The 13,059-nt window shown below is 40.5% G+C and overlaps 1 pseudogene; it reads right to left on the bottom strand.

The window, feature by feature from the left end:
- Nucleotides 1–10,183: 10,183 nt before the first annotated feature.
- On the bottom strand, nucleotides 10,184–11,427 carry LOC119512962 (annotated as a pseudogene).
- Nucleotides 11,428–13,059: the final 1,632 nt, after the last annotated feature.

Consider the following 13,059-nt stretch of genomic DNA (forward strand, 5'->3'; position numbering starts at 1 on the left):
ACACTGTTCGCTGCTTCCCTGGATACCCCAGCTATCCTATATCTAACCAAGAAAACTCTGGGAATGAGGGACAAGGCATTGGAGGTCCTGTGTGGTATTCTAACATTCTGTGACACCATAATCTCTTGCCAGCGTTGTGCTCTGATTTCAAAGCAATTTTGTGGGCAATTTGGATTTCATTTTTTGTTTTTCTGTCCCAGCAATAATCCTGACTCGAACAATTTTGATCAAAGCCAAAAGATTCAACCGTAGCTTGTTAGTAGTTAAGAAAACAATGGCCAAAGGTGAAAGGTTTTTAAAGAACTACAAGGCACTTCTATTGGCAGAATAATTGGAAGATGGCTGTTGGGTGGGATACAAAGTAATTTGGATTTTAATTCAGCAGAATTACTTAATTGGCAACATATGCTTCCTGATCACCACAGGAAAACAAGTGGGTGGCTTTTGGATGGGGGACGTATGGGAATTAAAGATGGCAGATTCCTAAATATGGCAAAGGGGGAAGGTTTTCTTCTATTCAATTTTGAATTCTTATCATTAATTCTCTTATTCCCGCCTTGATCCTGCATTCATGAGAACAGTGACACAAAGCTCCCATCATGGGGCTGCTTTGAGGATTCAGTGGGCTGACAAAGCACTACTACCATGTCCCAAGCTGTAAATGGTCAAGGGCAATGGGGGGATCATGACCTAGACTTACAGTAGACTCCAATCAGGGATAGTCCCCTTCCCCTCCTCAAGGGTTTTTAGAAATGCAGGGGACATCTTTTGTTGCAATGTGAGTATTTTGGGCTACTAGTAGTTAGTTTCCAGGGGCCAGTGATGCTAAATATCCTGCAATGCACGGGACAGTCCTGTCCAAGAAAGAAGTCTCACCCTAAGTACTAATCACACCCACATTGAGAAACTCTGGGAGAAGTGATTTGAGAAAGAAAATCATCTTCCTTATGAGACATGATGTCTTCTAAAAGGACTCACTAATTCTCTGTGCCTCCAGAAAAGCACATATGCAATTAGAGGGAAGCAGAGTCTCTCAGCAGATAAGGATGTTCAGAATGGAGTTACCTGCATCTTGGGTAGTGAGCTCCCTGTTGTTAGAGATATCGAAGCAGAAGCCAGGTGACCACATGTAAGGGATATTGTCCAAGGGTTCTTCAGCCTGGGGAGAGGATGAATTAGATCATCCCTGCAGATGACCCTCCTGTCACCGAGATTCTAAGATTCTGCTTATTGTTTCTCATCACAATTCCAGGTGAAGTTTGGCAAGACAAGAAATTAAAAAATGGAAAATCGTACATACATACACTCTCCAGCCTGAGAGACAGGGTGGTTGGAGTGAAAGAATGTGAGTCTTGTATCAAGAGATGTAGGAGAAAGTGTACTATATGGAAAAGAACACTGGCTTAGGAGCTCACCTGGCTGATGCGGTTCTGGCTGGATACATTTCCTCCGCAACTGTCAGATGATGATGGGACTCAGCTGTTCAGTGCTCAGAATCCCTGAGTCTATAGTTCAAGAGTAGACCATGTTCTTTTACTAATTCTGCTGTGGCCTAATACAGGCAGCTTAATTTATTATTTCTAGGTTTTGCAATATATAAAATAAAAATAATATCTATTTGCCTTTTCTAATTCACAAGGAAATAGGGAAACTCAAATAAACTTGAATGCTGAAATACTTTAAAAGAAGAAATATAGTAAAGTAAGTGGCATTCCAAGATTTTTCCTCTCTGGTAACATCCTGTAAATTCTAGGACTGGTGAGTAAATGGGTCTGGGTAAGCTGTCTGAAGCCTTCACAGGTCCTAATTACATGCCTTTATTTTTGGAGTTCTGTGCCTTGTCATATCAAACATATTAAAATATCCTCACATCCCTCATTAAATAAAATTTATATGTAACTACATGTTATTTATGCTGATATTATGTTTTATAGGCATTTAATTAAACATTTAATAATATTGAGCTTTTATATTTTGGAGACAATAAAATTTTTTTCCAGATCACAAACATTTGTGGTAGCCCCTCTAAGAACTCGTAGATATTAGTCACTGTAACTATTAATGCCTGGTGAGTAAAAGGGCTCTGGGTCTGACGGAAAGGACATCCGGTTCACACTTAGACCTGTTAGTAATTGGTAGAAAGAAAATAATTGCTTTCTCACCACTTCCCTCTGTATTCCAACAGGCCAACCCTTTTAGGTCAAGATCGATGTAGGGTAGGAGAAAAAAGGAATGGGGAGGCTGTGGGTAATGGCCAAATGACTCAGCAATTTGTAGAGATCTGTGAGGAGTGGCGTGTGTGTATGCGCACGTGTATGTGTGTGTGGTAGTGGGGGTGGTGGCAGTGATCATTTTCTAAGTCAGGGGAGAAGGATTTACCTCAGATGCTGATTGGGTTCTTCCAAGCCTCTGGTATTGGAAGTTGCCCTAAACAATTGTGAAATTGGAGAGGCAGAGAGTCGGGAAGGGCCACTGTCCATCTCAGCAGTGGGACCAGAGCACAATACTGTTTTTCTTTTTAGCTTAGAACAGTCATTTATTCTTGCTCACACTTGTGTGGGTCAGTTGAGAGTAGCCTGATCTAGAATGGGCTTGGCTGGGCTTGGCTTCATGGTAAAGACTGGGTCCGAGTCTGCTCCATGTGGCTCTTACTGTGCTTGGACCTGTGGGCTGCCCAGGGCGTATTCTTCTCATGAAGATCGCAGATGCTCAAGAGAGACCCTTTGGTGGGAGTTTCCTAGGAGAGAACGAGAGACCTATTGAGCTCATAGACACAATGTGCATGTTCCCAAGGAGAGTCCCTTGAACCAGAGAGGCTTATTGGGAAATTTTTGTGTGAATTTAACTACCTTCATGGGGAAAAGCTGTGGTGAGTTGTAGCAAGGAGAGATATTATCTCAAGGAAGACTGGAGAATGGACTTTCTCTGGGTGATAGTGGCAAAGGGTAATCTCAAGTCCAGTTGCTAAAAGCTCCAAACTCCAGCATACAGTGCCACATCCTGAGTGACAGATGAGTGTGCTGAGGGGGAAGAGGGAATATGAGAGAAAGGACACCATGGGGTGACCACGGGGTCCAACATAGAGTATGACTGGCAGAGTTCTGAAATGGCCAAAGACACCCAGCCCTGTACAATCCCTTCCACTTGAGTGTGGGTGGGACCTGTGACTATGATGGACTAGCACTCCTGTGATTAGGTTATGTTAATATGACCAACATGAAGGGATTTTGCAGATTGAATGAAGGTCCTAATCTGTTTAAGTCAATCAAAACAACATTATTCTGTGAGAGTTGGTACTAATCAGGCGAGCCCTTTAAATTTGGTCACAAAATCAGAGATGAAGCAGCAGCAGAGATGCTCTTCAGCTTTATAGAAGCAAACTATGTGTCAGAAAATGATGAGTGGCCTGTAGATGCTGAGAGCCTCAGTCCTACAACTGCAAGGAATTGAGTTCTGTGAACAACCAGTGAGCTTGGAAGAGGACCTGATTTCCAGGTGAGAATGATGGTGGACTTGTGAGTCCCCAAGCAGGGGATCTGGCTAAGCCACACTGGGACTTCTGACCCTTGGAAACTATGAGCTAATGAATGTGTGCTGTTTTAGGCAGCCGCATTTGCGGTAATTTGTTATGTAGCATAGAAACCTAATGCATAGTGCTTGTTGGAGGTCTCCCATTGCTTGGGCACAAGACAAGATTTGGGAGCTGAGTGATCAGTTTTTCCTCACTTTCCTTCTTAGTTCCACTCAACTGAATTTTTTTACCCACATGATTCATATAATATTTGTCTCAGGAAAAGCAAAAAGACCCCTTGCATTGGCTTCATCATTAAAAGTCTGGCTAATAATGTACCCCATGTGTGAAGACATTTCTGTGGCGAAGCACTTTGCATGTTTTCCTAAGAAGGTAGCTCAGAATGGATTTAATTAGGAATTGCAAGGCAGAGGGGATGGGAAGCTTTTTCCAGCTATGGCTTAAAATAAAGAAGTATTGCTGCGAGAGACCAAAACTTCCTTTCTGGGTAATATTTCCATTTCCTGACAGTTCTTGTTTATTTGTTTTCAAACAAATTCTACCAGTTGGCTGGCAGATGGAAGTGTGTTTGGTCATGAGGAAAATGTCTGCCCTTCTTTCCTCCAAGAAGTGGAATAACTGGTAACTTACTGGTACTTGCGAGTTACACACGTTTCCAGCCTTAGTATTACTTCGGAGGAAAGTTTGAGTTTTGATTAAAAAAAAAAACTCTCTGACTCTCTCTCTTTTTTTCCCCCTCCTTCGGGATGAGAGGAAGAAAATCATTCCACTGGGGCCTTGGTGAATGTGAATTATGCAGTTTTGAGGAAACTGGATCTCCTTGTCTTCCACCTTGTGCTGAATTAGATTAAGGATTGTTTCATCCAGCTGAAGGAGGGTCTTTTCTCCACAATCCAGAGCTTCTCTGTAATCCTTCTTTGAAAGGCTCTTCCTTTTCATTATGCGGTCATAATTATTTCTCCGTCGAGTGCCTAACCTAACACCTCTTCATGCACAGTGCCAAGGTCTGAAACCATAATAAGCGGAATGCTCACCTTTGAAGCCATTATTTCAATCATTAGAACACAGTTTGTTCCTTGAGCGGACATTAACATTTGAAAATGTGTCAACCAGAGTAAGAAATTCATCATGATCACAGACCACCTGCCAGCTGATTAAAATGCAACATGATGATTTTCCTGGATTTCTTCAATGAATCTAACATCTGACATCAGTTTTCATTTTTAAGTTGTTTTAGTTCAGTTCCTGATAAATTGCTTGTGAAGGTCAAAGAAGTTTGGTTTTTCAAACGAGAAACTAGAAAAGTAATGCAGCCGGAAGAGGACCAAGGACATTGAAGAGCATCATTGCTGAGGGGAGAGATGGGCTGTCAGGATGTGTCCCCCTTTTAATTGTCATGAACTCCAAGCTGGGAACAGTCTCCACATTTGGGCACCTATAGTTTCGAACAAAAACGAGCCTGGTTGCTGTGCTGAATTTCTTAACAAGAGCTTAATGGGATCATCTCAGGAGTTCAGTTGTTAAGGAATAAAGGACAAGTATTCTACTTCTGCCTAGTGAACGCCCACTGGAACCACTACTTGAAATTCTGTCAAAAAAAAAAAAAGTGTGGGTTGGAAAGAAAATTCCCAAGAAGCTGGAATGTGAGGAGTTAATATTATGTCAACCTGGAGATTTTCTGGACTGTCTTTGTCGTCAAGGTAATGCTACTCCTTTCATAAGCTCAGTTAGAGAACTAGCAAAGTAAGATGGTGCAATTGGAGTGACCTTCACAGATCACCTTTAAGCTTCTGGAATGTATTTGAAATGGATAAAATATTTGGTTAGGTATTTCACAGCTACTTGCTAGTGGGTCCAATGTCTTCCTGTTAGGTAATGCTCCATGACAAGCCACCCAAATATTAGTGGCTTAAAACACCAACATTGATTTGCTCATGAATGTGCAATTCGGGCAGAGCTCATGGGAGTTGGGGCAGCTTGAAGGCTGGGCCTGGAATCATCTGAAGACTCATTCACTCATAGTCTTGGGATTAATTCTGGGAAGACTCAGCCAGCTCGGGCTGGTGCAACTGGCCTTCCTGTGGGCGACTCTCTATTTCTATGTGGCCTCTTAATGCGGTCTTTCTGGCATAGTGGCCTCAGGGCAGCCAGACTTCTTACAAGTTGGCTCCCAAGGTGCATCTTCTGAGGGAGAACCAGGCAGACACGGTGCCACTTTTTGTGGCCCAGGCTTGGGTGATATGCACATCACTTCCGTTGTATTCTGTTTATTAGAAGCGAGTCACGAAGCTAGCCCATATTCAAGGGGAATGGAACTAGATTCCACCTTTGCAGATGTATCAGAGAATTTGCAGTCACAAAAAGCACTACAAATCACTGAATGTTTTTGGAGCATTTATGCAAGGCACCATGCCAAGCACTGTGAGGGATAGAAAGACACATCAGCTGTGGCCCCACTCTCAGCTAGGTGCTTGCAGTCTGGATATAAGGTCTGGATAGAGTAAAACGACAACAGAAGAGTGAAATAACAATGGAACACACACAGGAGCATTATTTCTAAAAGTGATTAATTACTGAATGAGAGCAAAAACAGAGCTAGTAAATGAGGGCTGCACACCAGGCCAAGGGGATCTAGAAAGGTGAAGGAGTAGCTGTGAACAAAAGCTTGGAAGCTGGAAATATTAGTAATAAGTTAACAAAACACTTTCACATGGCGTGCAGTCACATGACAAGTGCACTTAATCTACACACCAGTTTAAAACCTAGTTCCCTCATAGGATGAGAACAGTGGCCTGGGACATGAGAGGGAAAGCTGTGTAGTGAGAGCCATGAAATGCCAGCTTGGAAAAATAGGAAGCTGGTGGACATGTTCTTCTAGGGCAGTGCTCTGGTTTGCTAATGCTGCTGTTATGCAAAATACCAGAAAGGGATTGACTTTTATAAAGGGGGTTTATTAGGTTACAAGTTTAGAGTCCTAAGGCCATAAAAGTGTCCAAACTAAGGCAAGAGGATACCTTGACTGAAGAATGGCCAATGGCGTCCGGAACACCTCTGTCAGCTGGGAAGGCACGTGGCTGGTGTCTGCTGGTCCTTTGCTCCTGGGTTGTGTTTCAAATGGCTTTCTCCAAAATGTTTCTGGGTTCCTCTCAGCTCCTGTGCATCCTTGCTACTTTCTCCCAGGGCTGTCCTTCTACCAGCATCTTCAAGCATCTCTGTCAGCTCCCAAGCATCTCTCCAAAAGTCTCTCTCAACTGCCCTTGGGGTGTTTTGTCCTCTCTTAAAAACTCCAGTGAACTAATCAAGACCTACCCAGAATGGGTAGGGTCAAATCTCCATGGAAACTTTCAATAAAGAGGTCACATCCTAATAAAAAAGATTAATAAATCTGCCCCCACAAGATTTCATTAAAAAATATGGCTGTTTTGGGGACATAATGTATCTAACTGGCACAAGCCATGGGTAAAAGCCAGGGATGCTGCTAAACATCACCCCCCACCCCACAACAAACAATTACCTAGCTCCAAATGTCGAAAGTGTCAAGATTTAGAAACCTTGCCCTAGGATTTGATAGTAACTGAAAAGCAGAAGACAATAAATGTTCCTGAAGACTCCTACATCTACATATAGACTTTCCTTTTATTTCTTTTAATGCAGCTCAGTGGTTCTCAATTTTTAGTGTGCAAAGAATAACCTTCAAGGATATATACATAAAACCTTGCTTCTATACTTATGTGATATACTTGATGGGTATTTAAAGAATTTTACCAAGGATAATTTTCCTTAAATGAGATTTTTGCCTTATGTGTTGACCTCAGAACCCCACTTGGTTTTTGCAGCAGCCCTGGGAGGTAGCCAGATCAAGGTCCAGTATCTTCATTTGGCTGATGACACAACTGGGACTCAAAGGGACAAACAGTAACTCCCTACCAATAGTAAATAGCTAAACCTGGTCTCCAACCCAGAGCTATTTCTTAATCCACTATTCTTTCTACTAATCTATATACAAGACATTCAACAGTTTAACTGACATGTGTTTAGGCACTGTGCTAAGGATTATGTACAAAAAACTGGATAAGATGATGACCCTGCCAGAGTGAGAGAGAGAGAGGATTTCAGAATGGCGTCTTGGTTTGTGGGAGGAATTAAAGACATGCCATTGAAACTCTAACTCAGTATTGAACTAATTGAGCTCTTAACACCAGGTACGGTGGACGAAGCAGGAAGGGCACTCACTGCCTGTCCCTCCTATTCCCCCACTTCTGGTCTCCAGGAAGGATGTCCTTGATCCCTCGTTCTTCACTCTTGGGATAAATGTGGTGGGCTGTAATGTTAATGCCTTTTCTTGGACAGGCCTTGACTGATCTGGATCCCTTTCAAGCTCCCATCCTGGAAAATCTAAGGGGTCGTGTTGTCACAGGGCATCATCCCAGGCAGAAGAAGGTGCCCACCATGGCTCACCACAGCTCTGTCCTCTTATGGTGCTTCCATCCCTCTTTGCCTCTGTCTACTAAAGCAAGTCAAGCGCTATGACTAGACCGTTTTTGCCAAGGCTTTTAATTCAGAGATGGGGGCTTAATCTTTCTTTGGTTTATTTCTTTCTAAGATTCAACTGGAGAAGAGAGGAAAGTGACGATTGGAGTGTTGAGGATATGTCATTATTGCCTCAACTTCTTTTTATCTTGCTTAAACAATATTTAGGTATCCAAACTTTTTACATGACTTGAGCATAATGACTAGAGTGTATTATCTCTAATTCATTTACTGAAAACCACACTCAGTCTTCTAAATCAAAATGTTTAGCATTCTGTTTTTCAAAAGACACTGTTAAGAGAATGAGAAGATGAGCCACAGATTTGGAGAAAATATTTATAAATATATCTGATAAAGGACTTGTACCCAGCATATATGAAGACTATATATGAAGAACTATTAAAAATCAATAATAAGAAAACATAAAAAGATAGACAAAAGATTTGACAGGTGCTCCACCAACAAAAAGTCCCTTGAAAAGTTGCTCAAAATCATTAATCATTGGGGAAATGCAAATTAAAACCACAGTAAGATACCACTACACATCTATTAGAATGGCTAATATTAAAAAGACTGACAGTACCATGTCTTAAGAAGAATATAGTGGCATTGAAACATTCATAAACTCGTGGGAATATAAGCTGATACAACTACTTTGGGAAAACAATTTTGCAGTTTCTTAAAAACTTAAAATATAAACCTGTCACATGATTGATACACTCCTAGATATTTATCCAAGAGAAATGAAAGCATCTGTCTATACAAATTCTTGTACCTGAATGTTCATAGTGGCTTTCCTTGTAATAGCCCCAAAATGGAAACAATCCAAGTGTCCAACAACAGGTTAATGGATAAAAAAAATGTGGCATGCCTACACAATGGAATACTACTCAGCAATAAAAAGGGAAAAAGTAGTGATACACATAACAACTTAGACAAATCCCTAAGTATGCTGAGTGAAAGCAGCTACACGAGAAAGACTATATAGTGAATGAATCCGTTTATATTAAATTCTAGAAAATGGACGCTAAAGAAAAGTGACAGAAGTAGATCAGTGGTTGCCCAGGGACAGAGGGAAGGATTACAAAGGGACATGAGGAAACTTTCAGGGGTGATGGAGATACTCAGTGTCTTGATTGTGGTGATGGCCTCCCAGGTATATGTATGTATTAAAACTCATCAATTTGAACACTTTGAATATGTGTGATTTACTGAATGTCAGTTATACCTCATTGAAGCTGTTAATGAAAGAAAGCATAAAAGTTTATATTATGCTTTACATATATGTGTGTATATGAATATGAATATGTATATGTATATGTATATGTATATGTATGTCCTGTCAGTTCTGTTTCCCTGGAAAACCCTGACTAGTACAAGGCCCAGCTCAAAAATTATCCTTTATTTTGCTCTTTCCAACTCATGTGGAATTAATTGCTCCCTATTTTTGTTTTCCTGATGTTCTATCAGATACAATGCTAGCATAGCTTTTTTTTTCTTAATTTAAATCATTTATTTTCACTGATTGTTAATCATACTACAAAGAAAACAATAATAAAATATATCATCCTCAGTAAATTAATCTCCACTTAGAAAATCTATTGCAGGTAAAATATAGCATTTAGAACTTTCATATAAAAATACAAATTTTATGAAAATTTTAAGAATTTTTGAGAATGGGAATTATAAAAGTCAATGCTAAAAAACTTCTTCTTTCAGATAATATGTATCTTAAAAATATTATGAACAATATTCTTTACTCTGAAAATAATGTTAGGAAAGAATACCTGAGTTGCTTTAAATCTACTAGTTCCAGCTATCCAGTTGCTGTTTTGGTAATAAGAAAAACACATTTGCAATTTGACACTGCAATCACTTGTCAAACAATTACGATAGAATAAATGTTGTAGCATACATATTAGGTTGAACATCACTTATATAATTTTAAAAACACAGAGTTCTTCCACTCAATCTTTTGATAAACTGGACTACACACTTAAGTCTTATAATGTTCTAAAGACACTTGGAAACATTTTTCTTGACTTCCATTCTAATGCCTTTATCAGTAGGCACCGTAACCAAATGAAATTAGTGTTTCATGGCCTTAATAGTTTATAGGACTTAATATAGTTGAAGCTGTGATGAAGTGGCTCTTTCTTTCCAATTGTTTATATGGTCTGAAATCACAATTCTTTACAGGGGGGCATGTTTTTTCTCTGTTAAACCATAAGATAATGCACTTTTCACAAAATATATGCTGGCAAATGAGGAGAATTGGCTTCTGAAATTCAACTTGACATATTGAACAAATATCATCCACATTTGAACACTGACTCTTGCTGACAGGTACTCCATGACTTGGTCATGTAAAAATTATGCACAAAACCTGTCTGAAAGTTCTCAGATGTCCAAAAAAATTCAAAGTTTTAGTATGAGGTAAAGCCAGCAATATCCCGAGACTCCATCCAGTTACATTTCCAAACTTCCCATAGCTTATGGGGCAAAAGTTCGGTAATACTGACATAATTCTAAAAGCGTATACCAATAACACTTGGATTTGAATGGCATGAGGAAAGCAGGCACCAATAAAATAAGAGTTTCAGAATGAAGTCTGAAACTCCAGCTATCCAAAGTATTCCCCAGAAACTTGAATGGTCCAAAGTAGGATTTAAAAAGCTAAGCTGCAATAGACTGACTGAGAGTGAAAAGTGTAATATAAAAGAACACAAGATCCTGCTAAGAATAACAGTAGCCAAACACACTGAGTCTTTGAGCACCTTCTCTTAGAAAAACCCAATTTACAATGCTTTTGTTTGCCTACATAAAAGTTGTTAGCAGTGCAGTTCCAAGAGAAATTCCTGTTATATGTTGCATAAGAAGCTTGACACCCAGAATCAAAATACATGGAAGGCTTTTTTGCAACCACTTGAAGAGATGGTGGAATTCTGAAAAGGAGCTGCCACCATGTTCTCCAGACTCGGTGGTGGTATCATCTGGTTGCCTTGCTTCACTGTGAGTGATTCGGCAAGCGACCGTGTAGGTATACATCCATGAGTACAACTATGGACCCCTGACTTTACATTTCTGGAGCTTGGATTTTCAGCACATTCTTCAGGTATGGAGTTTATCTGGATATGCACATCTCCAGAATGAAGGCAAGAATCTTCTTTCAATCTTGTGTGGGCACATACGGAGGCTGAGGCATCCTCACTGCCCACAGTTCCTGGAGGACTGTGCAGCTGGCTACAGTTAGCTTGCATAGCCCTTGAATACTTTCTATCTGATCCAAACTTCTTTGCTTCAAGGCCCGGTCTCCTCTCATGACAATGAGCGGATGGAGGCCTCGGCAGCAGCGGCAGGAATAGCGGGAGACTCCATCTCAATCTTTTTAGCCAGGGCCACCATCCTCGATCCCCACCGCCAGCAGCTCCAGCCTGGCCCTGCGGCCCAACCTAGCTTTTTAAACACTGTTTTATTGGATGAGAGGAGGATATAGATGCACTCAAAGCGAATAATATCTGAGATTGAGGCAACTAATTTGATCAGTATACCCACACAGAAGGCCATAATACATGCTTTTGAAATCTTAATCCAAATTCCATTTAATATTTTTATACAAAAATACTCAACAAATTCATTTTAGAGTTTGATTTCAGGAAAATGGCCAAGTCTGCCTGATCACTGTACTGTAAAGCTCACAGGTCAACAAGTCTCACCCCCTAGTTAGAGATTCCAACTAGTGTTTAGACCTCTTACGTGTGAATGGTCAGCTAGTAATATGAAAGAGACCAAAACAAACTGAGAAAAGGAATAAAGAAAAGTGGAGAAATGTAAAAAGCAGAAAGCTTTCCCAAACAGCAAGCAATTCATATATTTGGGAAGATAAGTGCAAGTATTACGTCTGCCACTGACTTATTGAATGGGCCAAACTTAGGCAATAGCTTGTTTTTTCGCCAGCATACTTTTGAATATGCTCTGTCAACCCCTGCTTACCCATTTCTAGATGATTTTTCACATAGTTTTCCATCATTTATAGTTATTTAAAAAAAATATATGGTCCAATCAAACTTAAAGCTTTAATGTTGCATCCAACTCAGAGACCTTCCTCCCCCTCCAGCTCAGCCCTAACTTAGGGACTTGTAGTGGGGGGGTGGGGAAATTGTCTATTCTTTTACTCTTCATCTACATCGTTCACTCCCTCTTTTCCTTAACCCTTTGCCTCTCACTCCCTAGACATCAGAGTAGGGAGGAAGGGAAATTATTAAAAAAAAAAAGGAGAAAAAGCCTTATTATTTGACTTGTGCTGTTTGTAATTCTCTCTTGGTTCCTAAAGCCCTTAGTGTGTGCAGACTTAAAGTCCTGGCTTTTTCATAGGGTACCTTTCTGATGTAGGTAATACACTCCCCAGCTAATGTCTTATACCCCTCCCTTAGCTTCTGCTCCCCCTTTATACTACTGGGTTTTTCTCATCCTGGAAAGCTGACCCCATGTGCAGGGTTCCTTCAAAATGACTAAAACCCAGCTATCCTCCAAAGCAACTGAATTGATCAATGGAAAATTCAAGCATTCTTGCCATGACAAGTTCAGAAAGTGCAGGCTATTCTATTACTGCCCTTCTGCTTTATCCTGAGTAAGAAAACTGCTGGGAATATATTTTGAGGTCTTCCAAGACTTCTTCAGCAATTGTCTACCAGGTGGCCACATCAGGATGGTCCTAGGAGTTTTTACAGCTCATCAAGTCTCCAGCCAGTGAATGTGATACTCATGTCCTTTCCTGCTGGCAGCTCCCTTTTCTAAAAGTGGTTTTCTTGAACCAAACTTGCTTGGGATAGGAGTGGGGCAAAGGGCAGAAATACCTTCTCATTCCTCAAAGGAAGGAGAGGAGAAGAACCAAAGCATCCTCTACTTATCCAAATTCCTTTTAATGCATCTCTACTAAAAATCTTGCCTTCTCTTACATAACATAAATGAAGTGGTGGCTTTGTTATCTTTTATGA

This window comes from Choloepus didactylus, chromosome 17 (genome assembly GCF_015220235.1).
Source record: "Choloepus didactylus isolate mChoDid1 chromosome 17, mChoDid1.pri, whole genome shotgun sequence".
Classification (NCBI taxonomy): Eukaryota; Metazoa; Chordata; class Mammalia; order Pilosa; family Megalonychidae; genus Choloepus; species Choloepus didactylus.